The sequence below is a fragment of the Dermacentor andersoni genome, chromosome 4 (genome assembly GCF_023375885.2).
Source record: "Dermacentor andersoni chromosome 4, qqDerAnde1_hic_scaffold, whole genome shotgun sequence".
In the NCBI taxonomy this organism is placed as follows: domain Eukaryota; kingdom Metazoa; phylum Arthropoda; class Arachnida; order Ixodida; family Ixodidae; genus Dermacentor; species Dermacentor andersoni.
Window position 1 is genome coordinate 159,141,228 of NC_092817.1, and position 16,883 is coordinate 159,158,110.

At 51.6% G+C, this 16,883-nt stretch overlaps 1 long non-coding RNA gene across 1 annotated transcript; it reads left to right on the top strand.

Moving 5' to 3' along the window:
- Positions 1-14,969: 14,969 nt before the first annotated feature.
- On the top strand, positions 14,970-16,608 carry LOC140217161 (uncharacterized). The gene is made up of 2 exons (XR_011893670.1): positions 14,970-15,097; positions 16,485-16,608. It is a non-coding gene; the product is annotated as an uncharacterized lncRNA (long non-coding RNA).
- Positions 16,609-16,883: the final 275 nt, after the last annotated feature.

Consider the following 16,883-nt stretch of genomic DNA (forward strand, 5'->3'; position numbering starts at 1 on the left):
CGTTATTCGGTAGCATTTGATGTTGGTCCCCTCATCATTAGTTCAGGCTGTCACGTAGTGGTGGGGGCGTGGCCATTTTCTGCACCCCTCTACAGGCGGTGTCCACGCTGCATTGACGTCTGGATAGACGCTGATGGATGGGTGGGCGTTTGCCTCGTGGCGAACGTCTAATTACTGCGAATCCAAGGTCGCCGTCGTTCTTCAGTAGCATTTGATGTTGGCCTCCCTCCATAGTAGTTCAGGCGGTCAGGTAGTGGTGGTGATATGAGCCTTTTGTGGAGGCGTCAACAGTCGGTGTCCACGTTGCGCTGACGTATGGCCAGGCGCTGATGGATGGGTAAGATGTTTACCTCGTGGCAAACGTCTAATTAACGCCTTTGTGGTGTATTGAGACGTAACACCGGGCTTGTTTCAGCCCAGGTAACAGTGGAGATCTCCATTGTTTTCCAGCCAGATCTTCTAGTGAGTGGTACGGCACGGCTACGTACGGGAGAGGGCGGGCACTGTTTTGCTGGTTGCTATCACTCAATCGCACTTCCGGCGTTGAGGCTAAGAGGAGCGCCGCGCTCGCCTAGTCATTGCGAGCTTGGCCATTGATGAGAGCGAGGCCTGGCCGTCTTCTCTGAGCGTTGCGCGGGAGGGGAGGTGTTAGGCCGCTCATCTCTCGAGCATGCAGAATGGAGGGTGCAGGGCTGCATGATTGTTTTGTATATACTTTTGCAGTGCCGCGAGTTGCCCCTGTGTCTTGTGAATGGGGAGGCGTCCACCCCCCAGCGCGTCGGGCAGCAACCGTTTCTGTTCGTGAGGGGTCGGACGGCCCGCGTGGTGTCGGGTGACGAGCCGAGGCGCGCGCCGGGGGGGGGGGCGCAGTGCGAAGGCGGAAAACGGATTCGGAGAACATGCTCTTACGCGCGCTTTGTTGACATTCCGCCGATGGTCATAATAGGGCCACGCGGAAAAGCCTCGAGTGGGACGGTGGTATAGTATACGCGACATTGTGGCGCCGGCTCCCGAGTCCTCTGGTTAGAGACGCAGCTGCTAGCAATGTTGACCACGCGCTGCGCGTACGGAGGGGGGGGGGGGGGTTCACGCCCCTACGCATTCGGGCGGCAGCCACGTGCGTCTTGTTTTGAGCGCTGAGGAGAGCCCGCTTGGTGTCGGGTTACAACTTGCAGTGCGCGCCGTAGAGAGGGGCGCGGGGCGCATGCGGAGGCCGCGTTCGGAGAACTTCGTTTAAGAACACCGAGTCCGGATGCCGCCAGCGGTCATTATTTTTCTTCTAGGAAAGACCTTGAGGGGGGACTGCGGTACGCGGTGTTGGGACACCAGCGCCCGAGCCCCCTTGCTAGCTAGAAACGCCGCTGAGGTGCGAGATGGCCTCAATAAATCGTGCGTGCCTGACGTGTGTGCCGAGGCTGTCACTGACCACGTGGAGAGGGAAACGAAGCTGTGGGAGGAGGGAAAACAGGGTGGTTTTCCAATACATTTACTTTTGAGAGTAAGCCCATCCCTTTGGGTTGTGGCTTAAGGAACTGTCAACTCTCATTGGCAACTGCTTCCGTGGGATGGGCTCACGACCCTACCGCCCTTTTTCTTTGTCTCTTCTGACTATAACAATCGAGACGAGGTGCTTGTTCCTCAGTCTAGGCTGTAATCACTAAACCTGATAGAACAGTAAGACTCCGTACGATGCAACGCTAGTCTGGGCCGTAACCACTTAGTGGTAGAACAGTGAGACTCGGTTGCTCGTATGTAGTGACAGTTGTCCTAGGCTCTAACTTAAGAAAAAGTAGAAGAGTAAGGCGCTGTTGTGTGTTTTGTATCAGTGTGCTTTTGATAACTCTGTATTTGACTGTGTAAATATTTCCGTTACAATATATCTTCAAGTTTTGTTACCTCCAACCTGCCTCCTGCTTCATCAACGCCGATAAACACCTTGAAGAGACTTTGGTCGATTTCGCGGAGAAAAGAACAAACAAAAACTTAACTGGAGGCTTTGAGCCGTCATCGCCAAGCGGCGTCTGACCACCCCGCCGGTATCGCCCGGCGAGCTGCTTTACTGAAGAAGGTCCGGAATGCAATAGGCGTCGCGCCATCGAAGTCAATGTAGCAACCACGTTCACGCCCTGTCCGTTCATGCTTCGACGCTGCGCATGTTCGCGGCGTCTCTTTGCATGTCTAGCAGTTGCGCTTTCCCTGTGGCACGAGAGGCGTCGCACCGTCGAACGATGCGTGCCTGTCCAAGCCTAATCACAGTCATGGCTAGCCACAAACCTAGGCACAGCCGCCATACCTGGCTTAAGAGGAAGCTATTCGCACTTTCCAGCGCCTATAGGTGGCGCGGAGAACGTTTCAATATGGCGGGGATAGAGGTGATGGAGGCGATACGAAAGCGCGGGCATCTCCAGAAGCAGGCGGCTTACGGGCCTCTGGTATCTGCGCGATCCTTGACATTGCTAAGGAAATGCAGAGATAGATGTGTTGTAGAGGCAGAAACTACGTTTAACGCTGGTCATATAATAACGTTTGAAATACGAGAGACGACAAGCGCGGCTGTCCAGGTCGAGTCACTCGGCCTGCAGACAAGCGCCGTGAGAGGCCCGCCGCATACTATAAATGTTCCAAGTCTTCAATGTAACCGGCGCCGTAAAGGTCAGTATTTCTCCTTACGTTATGTAATTTATACACGATGTACAAGCATTGACACCAAGCAGTTAATCGGTAGTGCTCGGATGTAAACAAAGCGCAGTGCCCCCTATGCAGCTGCATAAAATAAATGTGTGCATTCACGACGAGATAAATGGCTCCATGAACCGGCTTAGTTGTGGAATGCTTGTTAATGATACCAGATAACACGGAAACATTTCAGTAGTGCCGATTTAAAATATATGAGCTGGACGATGAGGTGTGCCAGCGCGCCCCGTTTACAGCCCGATTAGCGTTTTCGCGTGCTGTAGGGAAGCTCGCATGCGCAGTCTTCATCAATTAATGCTTCAGGTACGTAGTTCTAGCTCTTGTTTCCTGCAACATTGTTATAGAAGAGATGCTTTAAGACCAAACAAAAATACAAAATCAGCTACGCGTGCGCTCGACCTCCGATCGGTACACACCTTTGTTACGTTTCGCCTACAACGCGCGGTAATGCCGGCGCGGATGCAACGGACGCCGGGGCTTCGTTCAAAGCGGCGGACATTTTGGCCCGTTCGACGCCGCCGCAACGCCTACCCGCCAAGCGTGTCCAGGCGTGTTTCAGTGCCACGTGTCTTCGTGTGTGCGTGTGTGTGTGTGTGCCCACGCTTGTCAAAGCGCGGCAGCCGGGGAGCGGAGCTCCCCAAGTGAGGAGCCAGGAGGTCTGTCCGTCGGCGGGTTGGCGATGCGTCACTACACTCGTCTCAACATGTCTCTCGGCTCGACCGTGCTCCGCCGTCGCGTGGGCTCATGCTCCGCCGTCGCGTGGGCTCATGCTCCGCCGTCGCGTGGGCTCATCCCGTGACCTTACTTCTGGCCCGCGACGCCGAGAGTATAAGAGCAGCTGCCCCCGGACGCCAGGAGAGAGGCTCCGATTTCTTCTGTTGAGTTACGTGCTCTCCCGTCTCTCACTTCGGTCGACCTGACCGGCCGCTCTTTTGCTATGTTAGAATAAACAAGTTGTTCTGTTACCAGTCTTCTCTTGCTTTGCCGGGACCTTCGGATGCTTCCAGTGCCCCAGGCCGCCAGGCCAACGCTACCCTTGGGGCTTGCGACCCATTGGCAATAACGGGCGTCAGCACCGAGACCCCAACAGCTGGTTGCCAGCGGTGGGATCGCGACAACGGAGGCCAGCAGCGAAGAGATGCGGTTGAATGTATGCTGAGCAGCACAACGACCATCCGGGAGCAGTGCAACGAGCCCTGTGTGATGACTGGTTGCCTGCAGCGGAACGACTGCGCTGAATTCTTGGCTGCGAGGTTTGGTGAGTGCGGGACTTTCTTCTTCTGAGTTTTGCCAGGCTTTTGTTAGTGTTAGAAACAGAGCTGGTAATTGTGGTTGTCGTTGCTGCCGGGTTAGTTTGCGGCAAGACAATAGTAGGCAGTAGAGAAAGCACCATTCAGAGCAGCCATGGATTTGAAGTCGTTGCGCAAACCGAAATTGCTGGAGCTTGCAAGAGAGTTGGGTCTGGATGTCTCAGACAAACTCAGAAAACCAGAACTGCTAAGGGCTATTCTTGAGTTAGAAGCTGAGGATGACGAGCTGTCGGAATGCCTTGAGACCATTGAGGAGAGGGAGACGGCAAAAAGACAGGAGCGTGAACTTAAAGAACAGAAAGAGAAAGATGAGCGCGAACGTAAAGAACAGATAGAACGAGAGCAACAAGAGAAAGAAAGAGAGCGCGACCGTCAACACGCTTTGGAAATGAAGCGTCTCGAGTTAGAGATGGAACGCGCTCGTAATGGAAGTCAGGCACACGGTGCAGGAGAACGAGTATTGTTCAAAATGACTGACCTGATGCGGCCGTTTAAGCTTGGAGAGGACATTGGTTTGTTCCTGGTTAACTTTGAGCGAACGTGCGAGAAGCAGGGGTTCTCTCGGGAAACGTGGCCACAGCGCTTGCTCACTTTGCTACCCGGTGAGGCGGCCGACGTAGTCGCTCGCTTGGAGAGAGAGGAGGCAGAGGATTTCGACAAAATGAAATCGAGTCTGCTAAAAAAGTACCGGCTGTCAGCGGAGGCGTTCCGTCGGAAGTTTCGGGAAAATGAGAAAGGCAAAAGTGAGTCATATACAGAGTTTGCGTACAGGCTTATGTCAAACATGCAGGAGTGGCTCAAAGAAGAGAAAGCGTTTGGTGACCACGAGAAAGTTCTGCAGTGTTTCGGGCTAGAACAGTTTTATAGACGGTTACCTGAGAACGTGCGGTACTGGGTCTTGGATAGGCCAGACGTTAGTACGGTGGCTCGAGCCGCTGAGCTAGCCGAGGAGTTTGTGACGCGTCGGGCTCGTGGAGCTAAGGACGGTCAAAAGGGTGAATTTGGCTCCAAGTTTGAGAGGCCAAAGTTCACGCCCATGAGAGCAAAGGGGGACACACGTAGTTCGGATGCGAGTGAAAGCAGTCCGACCGAACGTACGGAGACGGCGGCAACCGAAGCCGAACGCAGAAAGCGGTTCGAGACGAGGCAAGCGCGCGTTTGTTATACGTGCCAGAAGCCGGGTCACTTTTCGGCGCAGTGTCCAGAAACAAAAACAAAAGTCGTGTTTTTGTCTTTATGCAGCACTGACGAGAACATGAAGCTTCTCGAGCCTTACATGCGAGACCTCCTCGTGAACGGGAAAGAGTGCCGAGTGCTTCGCGATTCCGCAGCTACAATGGATGTAGTTCACCCCTCTTACGTAGAACCCGATATGTTCACGGGCGAGTGCGCATGGATCAAGCAAGCAGTGGAAGCTCATAGCGTGTGTCTGCCGGTAGCAAAAGTGCTTATTGAAGGACCTTTCGGAGCACTTGAGACGGAGGCCGCAGTGTCATCTATGCTGCCCCCCCAGTACCCGTACCTATTTTCGAACAGGTCCGATCACCTCCTGCGCGAGAAGGGGCTTTTGTTTGGTGAGGCTAGCGTTCAGGCCTTAACCAGATCGAAGGTTCGGGAGCTCGCTGCAAAGGCGGTAGTTGCGGGGCCGACGTTGTTGAACGATGAGAAAGGGTCAGAGGCGCAGCAAGCTGGTATTCAGAGCACGCCCGAACTGAATAAAATTGAGCCTGTAGCGTTAAAGGCACCAGATACTGGAGAGGAAAATCCCGACACGGGAAGGTTAGAAGAGCTGTCTCCAGATTTGCTCATCGCGCCTACGTCAGACGGACTAAACAGGTTGCTAAAAGTCAGCCGGTCGGCTTTGATAGCCGAGCAAAAGAAGGATGGCAGCCTAGAAAACATACGCTGCATTGTCAAGGAAGGTATCGCCAAGAAAAATGCTCGCTTTGTGGAAAGAGGTGGGGTCCTGTACCGGAAGTATCTAGACCGCAGGGGAGTGGAGTTCGATCAGCTGATCGTGCCTCAATGCTATCGTCAGGATCTGTTGCGCTTGTCGCATGGGGGTTCGTGGTCCGGACACCTAGGAGTTAAGAAAACTAAGGACCGTCTCTTGCAAGAGTACTATTGGCCAGGGTGTTTTCGGGACGCAGACCACTTTGTGAAGACATGCGACACCTGTCAGCGGGTGGGCAAGCCAGGGGACAAATCGAGGGCGCCGTTGAAGTTGGTACCTATCATTACGGAGCCTTTTAGACGGCTCGTTATTGATACAGTGGGACCTCTCCCGGTAACAGCCACGGGGTACCGACACATTTTGACTGTGATCTGCCCAGCGACAAAGTTCCCTGAAGCAGTGCCGCTTAAAGAACTCAGCTCAGTTGAGATAGTCAATGCACTACTGTCCATATTTGCGCGAGTTGGTTTTCCTGCAGAAATCCAGTCAGATCAGGGCACAGTGTTTACTAGCGCTTTGACGACAGCCTTTCTCGAAAGGTGCGGGGTAAGGCTGTTACACAGCTCAGTGCACCACCCCCAGTCGAATTCCGTTGAGAAGCTCCACTCCGTCATGAAGCGCGTGTTGAGAGCATTGTGTTTTGAACATCAAACTGACTGGGAGCTGTGTCTGCCTGGAGTGATGCTTGCAATAAGGACCGCGCCGCATGCGGCTACGGGGTTTTCGCCAGCTGAGCTGGTGTACGGTCGCTCGCTGCGATCTCCGCTTCGCATGCTTCGAGAATCATGGGAAGGCAGGGGCGACGACCCAGTCGTGGTAGAGTACGTGCTTAAGCTCCTCGAACGCTTAAGAAGGGCACAGGAGTTGTCAGGTGAAGCAATGGCAGAGGCCCAGCAGAGGGCCAAGGTTTATTATGATCGGACAGCCAGGGCCCGTCGTTTTGAGGTGGGCGATGAGGTCATGATATTGCGCACATCGCTAAAGAACAAACTCGACGTGCAGTGGGAGGGCCCAGCACGGATTGTTCAAAAACTGTCGGACGTTAACTACGTGGTGAGTCTGCCAGGAAAGCGGAAAGCACAGCAAGTTTACCACTGTAATCTGCTCAAACCCTATAAGCAACGGGAAGCAGTGGTGTGCATGATGGTAAACGTTCCCGAAGAGCTTCCGGTCGAGCTTCCGGGACTAGGCTCAGTGACGAACAGGAAAGACACCGATCAAGTCATTAGTGACTTAATAAGTAAAGCATCGCTGTCGCCTGAGCAGAAAACCGAACTACACCAGCTCTTACAAGAGTTTCAAGGTCTGTTCTCTGAGAGGCCTGGTAGGACTTCTGTCCTTACTCATGACATAGAACTTACCTCCCCAGAGCCAGTACGATCCAAGGCGTACCGGGTGTCACCCCGCCAGAGCGATATTATGGAGGCTGAGGTAAAGAAAATGCTACAGCTCGGTGTTATTGAAGCGGATGAGAGTGATTATACCTCCCCTTTGATTTTAGTTGAGGTACCGGGCAAGGAACCTCGTCCTTGCGTCGACTACCGCAGGCTTAATTCCATCACTAAGGATCAAATTTATCCGATCCCTAACATCGAGGAGCGCCTTGAGAGAGTGAGTAGCGCTCAGTTTATTTCCACCCTAGATCTTGTCAGGGGTTATTGGCAGGTTCCACTTACAGAAGAGGCTAGTAGGTATGCGGCGTTCATTTCACCAATGGGGACGTTCCGTCCTAAAGTTTTGAGTTTTGGTTTGAAGAACGCGCCATACTGCTTTTCAAGCCTCATGGATAAAGTGTTGCGGGGACAGCAAGAATTCGCTTTACCGTATCTAGACGACGTAGCGGTATTCTCCGCATCCTGGCCTGAGCATATGGCCCACTTGCGGGCAGTGCTAACCCGCCTGCGCGATGCGGGCTTGACAGTCAAGGCTCCCAAGTTCCAGTTGGCACAGGCCGAGGTTGTCTACCTCGGACACGTGATTGGTCGGGGTCGTCGCCGCCCCTCTGAAATAAAGGTGGCCGCTGTGCGAGACTTCCCGCAACCGCGCACGAAGACCGATATTCGGTCGTTCTTAGGTGTCGCCGGCTACTATCAGAGGTACATCCCCAGGTACTCTGATATCGCGGCTCCCCTAACGGATGCTCTAAGAAAGACAGAGCCGCAAACAGTCGTCTGGGACGAGACAAAGGAAAGAGCTTTTAGCGCCCTAAAGAGCGCCCTAACAAGCCAGCCTGTGCTACGATCGCCCGACTACACAAAAGGGTTCGTTGTTCAGTGCGATGCTAGTGAGCGAGGCATGGGCGTTGTACTGTGCCAACGGGAAAATGGAGAAGTAGAACACCCCGTCCTGTATGCTAGTCGTAAGCTGACGAGTCGTGAGCAGGCGTATAGCGCCACCGAGAAAGAGTGTGCGTGTATCGTGTGGGCCGTTCAGAAATTGTCATGTTACCTAGCTGGCTCGAGGTTTATCATTGAGACGGATCACTGCCCTCTCCAATGGCTGCAGACCATCTCTCCCAAAAATGGCCGCCTCCTGCGCTGGAGCCTCGCTTTGCAACAATATTCCTTTGAGGTGCGTTACAAAAAGGGGAGTCTCAACGGTAACGCCGATGGCTTAAGTCGAAGCCCCTAACATGGGAATCAGCCTCAAAATTGCTTGTTACTGATGTTTTTCTTCCTGAGGCAGGATTTTTAACCTATTGCTTTCGTGTAGTGTTTCAAAGTGATGATGTGCTTTCTAGTGCAATTTTCCGATTTGTGGACGCGTTCTGAGTGCTGCTAAACTACTGTAAGGAACTAGGCAGCAGTATAAAAGGGGAAAGAGCCTGGCAGGGCTTAGTGAGGGTTGTGCCGTGCTTGCTGACTGAGCGGTTGACTTTCAGGCGTGGTTCTAACGCTTGCCGGAAACGAGAACAAAAATGTCAACTCTCCCGAAGTCACTTTGCAGTGTCCTGTGTGAACCTGAACGTGAGAACGAGGCCTTCTCTGTGCGCTGCGCTCAAGAAACGCCAACGGACGCCCGACTTCGGTTATGAGCATCATCGAGCGACATCCCTCCGGACAGCGGATGCAGTCCCCTGACCATCGGGATCTCCTTCCCCCGGCGGGGCGGTCTGTTACGTTTCGCCTACAACGCGCGGTATAGCCGGCGCGGATGCAACGGACGCCGGGGCTTCGTTCAAAGCGGTGGACATTTTGGCCCGTTCGACGCCGCCGCAACGCCTACCCGCCAAGCGTGTCCAGGCGTGCTTCAGTGCCACGTGTCTTCGTGTGTGCGTGTGTGTGTGTGTGCCCACGCTTGTCAAAGCGCGGCAGCCGGGGAGCGGAGCTCCCCAAGTGAGGAGCCAGGAGGTCTGTCCGTCGGCGGGTTGGCGATGCGTCACTACACTCGTCTCAACATGTCTCTCGGCTCGACCGTGCTCCGCCGTCGCGTGGGCTCATGCTCCGCCGTCGCGTGGGCTCATGCTCCGCCGTCGCGTGGGCTCATCCCGTGACCTTACTTCTGGCCCGCGACGCCGAGAGTATAAGAGCAGCTGCCCCCGGACGCCAGGAGAGAGGCTCCGATTTCTTCTGTTGAGTTACGTGCTCTCCCGTCTCTCACTTCGGTCGACCTGACCGGCCGCTCTTTTGCTATGTTAGAATAAACAAGTTGTTCTGTTACCAGTCTTCTCTTGCTTTGCCGGGACCTTCGGATGCTTCCAGTGCCCCAGGCCGCCAGGCCAACGCTACCCTTGGGGCTTGCGACCCATTGGCAATAACGGGCGTCAGCACCGAGACCCCAACACCTTTCGATCACTACGGCGAAAAAAATCAGGGAGCGCCGTGTACATGGACCGCATGTTTCATTCTCACACAAAACGACTAAGAACAGTTGCGGAATCCATTCTCTAGTTTGCAATGCTCGCGACACAGTATCAGGCACCGTTGCATAGTATTTGCCGAAACAGCGCGAGTGCAGACCGAAAACTTAATAAACGGGGACACTTGCGTACTTAAATATACTTTGGGAATCTGTAGAAGGCGTTCTTCGGCCAACCCTAGGTCTCCCTCTTGCTTCGTGGGACCGCAGCGGGATCTTTTGCGAAGGCACGGCGCTTTTCTTCAGCCGCTTTCGTAAGGGCTCGCCAGAAAAATAAAATGAAATCATTGAGCAACAGTCAATTACGGTCACCAAGGTGAGCGTAACTGAAGTCGTCTTTGTTGAAATGGTCGCTACATACGACCATTTCTTCGCTCACTTGCTTCCCGATGCGGAGCTTGATCGCCCAGAACTTCCTCCGTTTTTTCTTTCTTTTGCAAAGCGGTACATGCAGGCTCACTTTTCCCAATACTGCACGATTTGTGCATTGTGGCACACTGCAAATGCGGTTGCTCTTCGCTCGTCGACTGTATTTTTTTTTTCTTTTTTTTCATATCGAAGAGCCCCAAAACGCCAACACAGCTGTGAAACCGCGTGAGCGGGAAATCCATCACCCGCTCCCGGGTTCCGAAAAAATCCGCGCGGCGGCGCTAGCGTATCTGGAAAGCGCGAATAGCTCGGGTGCTCCTATCTAAATACATGTACAAGGAATATTTGTTTTTGTCGGCAATCACTGCACCAAATTTGACGATGTTTGTTGCATTTAAAAGAAAACTTAAAATCTAGTGACCGTTTGCTTCGAATTTTTTATTTAGGTTGTTAATGTTTTATTAAAAATTGGCAACAATTGAAAATATTCAGCAAACGAAACTATCAAGTTTACAACTCTCCGACTCAGCAAGGAAAAACGATAGCACAATTCTGTGAGTGGCCTGTTATAGTGCATCTAAAGCGGACAAAATTGATATGTTACGCATGAATCTAAAAAAATTCAATAATCATGTTACGGGAAGGAAGAAGCGCACGGCTATTCACAGATAGCTTTTAATGGCGCAGTCAACCAGCCTAGAGCCGCGAGAAAAACTCAACTCTTCGTCGTCGTCCCCAAGGCCACCATCAGCGTCCTCTTCTGCCCACGTTACAGACCTTGACATTACCCCCCCCCCCCCCTGCCGTCGGAAAAAGCACCTTATTGGTGCGGCGCATCGGTCCGAGAAAGGTACGGTTTGAGACGGCTGACGTGGATGATGTCAGAGGGAGGTGAAGGCACGGTGGCATCCAGTGGAGACACTTTATATGTGACAGGGGTCACGTGGCGAACGATGTGGTAAGGCCCATAGCATCGCGAGAGGAGTTTCTCCGAAAGACCAACACACCGTGTTGGAGACCAAACTAGCACCAAAGCACCTGGTCTGTACTCCATGTCGTGATGACTCTGGTCCTAACGGCACTTCTGGCATGTCTGCGAAGCAGAAAGACGAATGCGGGCAATCTGGCGTGCTTGGGTCGCTGTGGCTATGACATCCCGAGAGCACTCTATCGGCGAGTCGAGTGTGATCGAAAGGAGAGTCTCGAAAGGCAAAGACGGCTCACGGCCGAAGAGGAGACAGAAGGGTGAGTAGCCGGCTGTGTCGCGGCGCGAGGAATTGTAGGCGAACGTGACAAATGGTAGAGCAGTGTCCCAGTCGCGATGATCGGAAGAAACATATATTGCTAGCATGTCAGTTAACGTGCGATTGAGGCGTTCGGTAAGACCGTTAGTTTGAGGAAGGTAAGCGGTAGTAATATTGTATTTAGTACCACACGATCGAAGTAAGTCGTGAATGACTTTGGCAAGAAAGTACTTCCGCGATCGGTGAGAAGTTGGTGAGGTGCACCGTGGTGTAAGATAACGTTGTGACGCAAGAAGTCAGCGACGTCTGTAGCGCAACTGGTCGGTAGGGCTCTAGTAATGGCATAGCGGGTTGTATAGTCCGTAGCGACGGCAATCCACCTGTTTCCGTCATTTGATATAGGGAATAGTCCGAGAAGATCAACGCCAACGCGAAAAAAATGGTCGGTCAGTATATCTAAAGGCTGCAGCAGACCAGCAGGATGAACAGCTCGTCTTTTCCGGCGTTGACACGACTCACACGCGGCAACATAGCGCCGGACGGAGCGGTTGAGACGGTGCCAGAAAAACCGTCGCCGAATTGGTCATAGGTCCGAGTGACGCCAAGGTGTCCGGCGGTGGGAACGTCGTGCAGTCGCTGGAGTTCAATCTGTCGAAGATGAGACGGAATGATGGTTAGGAGCTCGGGCCCGTCGGGGTACATGTTGCGGCGATACAGGATGCCATTTTGTAGTACGAACATGTGAAGGGATGGTTCAGACGGATCGGAAAGCAGGATTTCGATAATGTGCCGTAACCATTCATCGCGTCGTTGTTCAGCACCAATGTCTTTCAAGGTGGATAATGAAAGAACGCAGATCGATGCGGCATCCACTAAACCGTCCGGTGCATCGACGGGATGACGCGACAGGTAGTCCGTGTCCTGATGCAGGCGACCCGACTTGTAGACCACAGTGTATGTGTATTCCTGCAGCCGTAGGGCCCAGCGACCGAGGCGTCCGGTGGCATCCTTGAGGGAGGAAAGCCAACAAAAGGCGTGGTACTGTAAATGGTCGACCATATATGTAGAGTCGGAACTTGCCCCGCCCAAATGAGAGCGAGACACTCGCGCTCAGTAAACGAGTAATTGCGCTCGGCAGGAGAGAGGAGGCGGCTAGCGTAAGCAATAAAGCGGTTGTGCCCACATTGGCGTTAAGCTAAAATTGTGCCGATACCGTAGCAACTGGTGCCAGTGCGGATTTCTGTCGGAGCGGAGGCGTCAAAATGGGTGATAACAGGATGTGTAGTGAGCAGCGTGATGAGCTGCGAGAAACCAGACGCTTGTTCAGAACCACAGCAGAGAGGAACGTTTTCCTTGAGGAGGTCGGTCAGGGGACGGGCAACATGGGCGAAATTTTCCACAAATGTGCGGATGTAAGAGCAAAGGCCAAGAAAGCTTCGATCTTCTTTGGCACAAGTTAGTACGGGGAAATTCTGCACAGCATGAACATTAGCGGGGTTGGGGCGAATTCCTGACGAATCGTCGAGATGTCCGAGCATGGTTATTTGGCGGTGACCGAAGTGGAACTTGGACGAGTTGAGCTGCAAGCCAGTGGTGCGAAAAACAGAAAGAACAGATGAAAGTCTTTCAAGACGGGTCGCAATAGTTGGAGAATACGATGACGTCATCCTAGTAGCACAAAGAGATGGACCATTTCAAGCCACGCAAGAGCATGTCCATCGTCCGTTCAAAGGTCGCCATGGCACTGCACAAGCCAAAAGGCATTACCCTGGACTAATATAGGTCGTCTGGAGTGACAAATGTGGTCTTTTCACGGTTCATTTCATCCACGGCTGTTTGCCGATATCCAGAGCGAAGGTCTATCGATGAAAAATAAGTGACACCACGGAGACAATCCAGAGCAGCGTCAATGCGGGGAAGTGGATATACATCTTTCTTGGTGATCGTGTTTAGATGACGATCGTCAACGCAGAATCGCCAGCTGTTATCCTTCTTTTTCGTCGAGAACAACAGGGGAAGCGTACGGGCTAGAAGAGTGTTCAAGAATCTCTTTGGCAAGCATTTTGTCAACCTCGCTCTGGATAACTTGTCACTCAAAGGGCGACACGCGGTAGGGGCGTCGGAGAACAGGTGCTGCTGCATCGCCGGTATTTATACGATGCTTCACGACCGTACTTTGACCCAAAGGGCGATAGTTCAGGTCGAAAATATCGGAGTACGACTCGAGGAGGCCACGGAGCTCACGGCTTGTTGGGTTGAGAGGTCCGGCGCAATCATCTTTCTAAAGTCGTCGGGACGGGCAGATGCAGAAGGAGAAGAATGAGCACTCGTCGAAGATGGCGCAACAGATAGAGCGCAACAAATACAGCTTTTGCAGAATTCTTGTACACAACGTAACAAATTCACGTAAGATATAACTTAACATGTTGAATTTGTCAGCTTTGAATGCTCTAATAGATGCCGTTCACAGAACCGCGATATCCGTTCTTGATGCTTAGCTATTAATTTACAAACATCGCGCGTCTATTTTCTTTTTCGAACTTTCGAATTTTTGAATATCGCTTTCACAAAATACAGGCAATAAATCGAAATTCCGCTTCCAACAGTCACTAGAATTTAACTCTCCCTCACAAATGCAACAAATGTCATTAAAATCGGTGCAGGGGTTACCTCAGAGGAACGTTTTCGCGTTCTACATGTATTTGAACAAGCCGCATGGGAGTTGGGCCCGAGCTAAAGCTTCCTCTTAACGGTGATTGTATACCTAATTATAATAATTACTCCTAAATCAAAGGTTAACAAAGTGAAACCAAGGCTTAACCAGGCTAAACCAAGCTTTCGCTTTGCATATCCAGGGTTAGCTGAGCTAAGCCGCAGCCAAATTTTTTCTTGCAAATGAGGGTCGGCGTCGGCTTTGTGGTTTTCATTCTCTCGAAAGGTGCGCCTTGCGAAATATGACTTTCAACAACGCATTTGTGCTCTTTAAAGGCTTTTCATTGGAGATATTAAGCTAAAAGACTTAACCTGCTGCCGAGGCGGTGTAAGAGAACTCTTCACATTTTCTCGATAATCAAGCAATGATGAAATATTTGTCAGAAGACTTTAAGATAGCCACACTGAGTGCCGTGGTTATGAGCAATGACGCGTACGCTTGTGCGTGTATTATTTGGCTCCAATGGCAGTGGATGTGCAGCAGCCGTCTGCGTATCGAACTCTGGCGCAATACACACAGCCCTGAGATAATCAGTGCGATGTTCTAACCTTCTTGATGTTTCTCGGCGCAACTACAGTCGAGTCGTAGAGAAAGAAAAAGGCTAAGAGCGGACACTCCGAGAAATCTGGCCTGAGGAACTACGTCATGGCTACGTAACGAACTAGTGCTCTCACCAAACGCCAGAGGACGCAGGCGCAAAAAAAAGAAAATGTTGTAATGAATTCTCCTCAATCGCTTTAGAAAATAATAATTATACACCCAAATTTGGCGTGTTTCTGATACATAAAAACAGAATTTATCGAAGACACCTTCCGTGCTTTTTTGTTCTTCATTCGTACTGCCATCAACACCAATCACCATTCGTCCATCGAGAAGAAATCAACGACACCAGCGGCGTGCCAGCGGGAACGTCTCGTGAACGTCGGCTGCGGCGGTGTTCTTGTGTGTGAGAAAGGTGAGTCACGTTTTTAAGCGAAGCTTGGACTAATTGACTTGTGAGCGCGACGAAGTTCGCTAAAAAAAGCAGTTTTCGGCTCTATATGAGGCGGCGAGACGCGAACAATGCGAAAAGCATGCCCCCTCAAGAAACGCGTAGCAAGAGGGCTGTACTAGCTGTACTTTCTTGCTATCCCCACCGAGAACGGCATAATCTTTGTTGGTTGCGTTCCGTGAAAATAATCAAACGACGCGAAGCTGCCATTAACTTGCAACGGTTCACGGCTGTGCACTGCACTGCAACTCGCAGCTTGTCAGACGCCATCGAGACGCTGCGTCTCCGTTTGCGAGGGTAAACCGTTCTTGCCCAGCGCTGTTTGCGATAACCGCGGTAACGGCGTTCCATTGAAATAGTTCGTGTTGGTGGATTAAAAACGATCTGCTGGACAACGCTTAAGGTCAATATCATGAATTGCACATTTCAGGAAAATTCCGGTTTCGAGAAAATTGAATTCCTAAACCGCGTTTAAATGATCGCGTCACGGTTGACGGTCTTTTCGTTGGCCCGTTCTAGAGGCTGACGAACGCTGGAGAGAACATAAAAGACGCCACGCTTATTCAGACCGAAAACGGCGTTCCGGGGACGGGCGCTACCTAAATAAAGAAAGCAGGACGTTAGGCACGCTGTAGCCAAGTTTTGCTTGCTCGTTTCCCTTATAGAGTAAGGGCTCCTGAATATTTTAACGATATTGCTTGCAAACAATGGCATGTGACATAAACAGCGAGCATAGCTTATTGCGTTTGGTACTTTAGCGAGGTGTGTATCTACGGCACACGGACGGACGCTGGTGTATGCGTCCGTGCGGATTGTTTATACAGAAAAGTAACGGTGGGGAAAAGTCACCAATAACTACTGCATGTACTTATTGCGGCGGCCGTGTTGGGAAGTACTGCGCATTCTAGTAATTTTCGGTTCCTTATCATTTTTTCGTGGCGAAGACTGCACAACGTATTGTCGCGTAGGCGTGGCGTGGCGCGCATTTGAACAAAGGCCTCGTATTTGGATGTTTCGAATGTATCTTTATCACGCTTATGTGAACTGCTATTTTGCCTACCAATGTACTCCTTATACTGAGTACGTACAGGGGTGTCCAAAACTTCACAGGCCGCGATGCCCTCCATGGGATTAAATAGGATGGCGGCCTGGGAACTTTTGAACACCCCTGTACGGGGTATTAACATTTATCCTTGTAAGTCCGGGTTATATGGGTCAGAGGTCAGGATGTGTTGGTGGTTTTATGTTGTGCATCGGTTCGCTATTCATTCAAAGCGGTTTCCTGGTACAGTTATGACGTGTACATATGTTTTTGGTAATTAACGAAGCCTGCACTTATTGATATTTTCAGACCGTGCTGATGCCATGCCGTCCGGCGGTCCAAGCTACGGCAGCTACTGCTGTGTCGTGGTGCTTTGACAACGGCAGAACCCAGAAGAAGCCTATCTTGACTTGGAATAAAAACATTGCGAAAACTCTGTCTCTTTGATACATATGAGCGCTTGTACCAAAACACAGAAGACAAGCGCGATGGATAAAGCCGTAGTGAATTATGATTACCTCCATCTCCATCTGTTACAACTTAATCGAAATAAAAATTGCGTCACTACCTCAATTCACACCAAATATTGAACTAGACAAAAAAGTGAATCGCTAAATCAATGCGACAAATAAAAGCGTTGCCATTTGGCTGCCGAAAAGTGGTCTGAAATGACAAGCTTCCGCTACAGCCCAACGTCGGTTACGAGAG